The sequence below is a fragment of the Phocoena phocoena genome, chromosome 6, assembly GCF_963924675.1.
Source record: "Phocoena phocoena chromosome 6, mPhoPho1.1, whole genome shotgun sequence".
NCBI classification, from domain to species: domain Eukaryota; kingdom Metazoa; phylum Chordata; class Mammalia; order Artiodactyla; family Phocoenidae; genus Phocoena; species Phocoena phocoena.
The window spans coordinates 52,168,905-52,172,316 of NC_089224.1; positions in this window are offsets into that span (position 1 = coordinate 52,168,905).

The window sequence follows — 3,412 nt, forward strand, 5'->3', positions numbered from 1 at the left end:
AAACAATGGCCAAAAAAGGATCCATCCAAAGAAATTATGACCTGTCAAAGCCAACACTGGCTGCTTGCGGGAACTAGGCTTGAGGCAGGTGGTGGTAGAGAGAGATCAAGGATGGTTAAAGGAAGTGAAGCAAAACTCGTAAGGAAAAGAAAAGAAACATTAAAAAATTTCTTCTATTTTCCACCTCCCTCCCTCCCCCCCCACCGCCCCTTGTGCAAGGCATTTTGGGAGAAAAGAGGAGCAGAAACTAATATTTTAAAAAGCCTGGCTGCATGCTGGGTTTTTGAGGCAGGTATTATATTAATTTTTCCAGGTGATGAAAGTGAGGCTTAGAGAGGTTAAATAAAGTTGTTCAGTGGGGCGAAGTCAGACTGTGGAACAGTGGTATTTATGTTCTGTCCTTTGGACATGCAAAACCCTCTATTGCATTTTCCTCTATCCCTTTTCCTCCTTAAATTTGTCCAGGTTCTGCCCGCTTCCTTCTCTGCTTCAGTTCTAGTGGGCAATGTATAGAAGAAAATCTCTCTCTCTAGCTCAGTCTCCCACAACTTTCAATTTATATCTTCTTTTCCAGTTTTCCCAAACCTTTCCCCAGTGTCTGAACCATCAGGCCCTTTCATATCTCTGGGTCTTAACCATGTTATTTCCTCTGCTACAGTGATGCTCTCTTCCTTTTCCCAGACACAATCTCCTGCTCACTCCTCAGAGTCCAGGTCAAATGTCAGCTTCTTTAAAGAGCTCATGCAACACACTTTCCCTTACTCCCCAAGGTGGGATCAGTACCTTTTCAACACCAGAGTCTCACAGCAATTTGTTTCTATTTCTTTTATAATTATCATATCTTATTTTGAATCTAAATATTCCTAGTTCTTACTAATCCATGAGTAACCCACAAAAGAAAACCTTAAAATTGAGTCTCATCTTTTGAAAGTTTTATGATGTCCCATTTAGGTAAATGTTAGGCTTTAATCTTCATTTCCTTTCATCTGTCTCTCCCTTTTTGTCTGAGAATTCCTGAGAGGCTATCGTCTATTTATAGCCAGTAGTTGTCCATATGGGATTCTATAAATTAATCTAAGAATTAATTAATCTAAGAATTTTATAAATTAATCTAAGAAGAAAAAATAGGCAGAGACCTTAAAGGAACCAGATGGGAAGAAAGTTCCCGGTCAATCCTTCCTTCCCTCCCTCCCTCCTTCTTTCCTTCCTTCCTCCCTTCCTTAAATATTTATTGGATATCACTTATATGTTGGGTGCTGTGGTATGACACTGAGAATACAAGGGTGAGCAGAACCCATACTTCTTCTGCCCGTATGGAGCTACGGTGCATTTGGAGATAAATGTTACAAATACAACACACAAAAAATGCAATTGGAAACTGTGATGAACTCTATGAAAAAAAAAAAAGCCTAGGTGACTATGTAAACATAATTCAGGTGGGCTTGAGCTAGTCTGGGGGGCTAGTGAGTGGTGCTTGGCAGTCTAATGTGTACTTTCAGGGAAGGAGTTAGATCAATCTGAAAGTGTTCCCGTGGTTAAGTGGCCACTAGGCCCCTACAGGCAAGTGCTGTTGCTGTTTTTCATAGAAGGCAAAGGGTGAAGGGAACTCCTCTTCTGCCAGGGAGAAGAGGGATGGCAATCTCATGAGACAGCGCTCAATTTTGCTCATGTGGTGGAATCTCAGAAAAGCCAAGTGACTAAAAATAGAAAGGGTTATAGCTGGTATCCTCGTCTGCTCAGTCAGAAAAGCAGTAGAGGCCTTCCCTGGTGGCACAGTGGTTGAGAATTCATCGGCCAATGCAGGGGACATGGGTTCGATCCCTGGTCTGGGCAGATCCCACATGCTGCGGAGCAACTAAGCCCGTGTGCCACAACTACTGAGCCTACTCTCTAGAGCATGTGAGCCACAACTACTGAGCCTGCATGCTGCAACTACTGAAGCCTGTGCGCCTAGAGCCCGTGCTCCACAACAAGAGAAGCCACCACAGTGAGAAGCCCGCACACCACAACAAAGAGTAGCCCCTGCTTGCCACAACTAGAGAAAGCCCGCGTGCAGCAATGAAGACCCAACACAGGCAAAAATAAACAAATAAAATAAATTTATTTTTTAAAAAGAAAAGAAAAGCAGAAGGCTGCTGATGAAATTCATAGATTTTTTCCCAGGTGCATTCAAGTTCCCCATGTCTATATGAAGAAGTCTGCTCTTTTGATACACACACACATATCTATGTATACATACATGCACACACACATATGTCATTTGCTTTGTACTGAACTTCTCCCCTTAACTTTGTAGAAGAAGAATTGTCCTTTGTTTCATATATTCCTAGGATTGCTGAGAAATAAGGGGAAATGGAGGGTGGTGGGGACGGTGGAGGAGATAGCAGGCGTGGCAGGATAGGCCACCCAGAATCATCTCATGAGTCCAAATCCTTAAGGTAATTCACAAAAGATTTCATGGGTCACAGTCATGCCCATGGACACCCCATCTGGGGCTCCATGCCCCTTTGCTCTGTGTGTGGGCCTTGCAAGTAACTTGATTTGGGGAGGCGTGCGGATAAAGTGTCAGAGGCAGACACTGGAGCAGAGATGACATCCCCCCAAGACACTAAAAGCCAACATGCTCTGTACCTGCATGCTTTGGGGAGTCACGGAGACAGGCTTCAACCACGGATTTATATGCAATGTGAAACTTATGAGGCATAAGCTGTTCGCCAGATGTCCACTTGTCCATTTCCTTTCCTTTCCTCCCTCCCTCCCTTCCTTCCTTCCTCTTCCCTTCCTTCCTCCCTCCCTCCCTCCCTCCCTCTCTCCCTCCCTCCCTCCCTCCCTCCCTCCCTCTCTCCCTCCCTCCCTTCCTTCCTCCCTTCCTTCCTCCCTCCCTCCCTCCCTCTCTCCCTCCCTCCCTCCCTTCCTCCCTTCCTTCCTCCCTCCCTCCCTCCCTCCCTCCCTCCCTCCCTCCCTCCCTCCCTCCCTTCCTTCCTTCCTTCCTTCCTTCCTTCCTTCCTTCTTTCCTTCCTTCCTTCCTTCCTTCCTTCCTTCCTTCCTTCTTTCCTTCCTTCCTCTGAAGTGCTGTCTTGGAGAAACTTAGAATCCAAATTAGGGAAGCTCTGTTGTATTTTATTTGGATTTGAAATGGTTGTGATACATCTAGATTTGTAAGAGTTTATATTGTCAATATTTCTGTTCAGAGAACAGTGAAAATTCCACATCTTAGCATTCAAAACTTCATACACCTGGTTATTAACCACGCTCGCAGCCTTATTTACTCTGACCCAGGCAACTGGTCTCCTCATCGTTCTTGGAACAGTCATGCTTCCTTTGTTTTGTTCTTACATCTTACCAGAACTGACCACCTCCGCCCCCGCTCACACACACTCCCAATTCTTTACCTGTCACTCGTCTACCCACC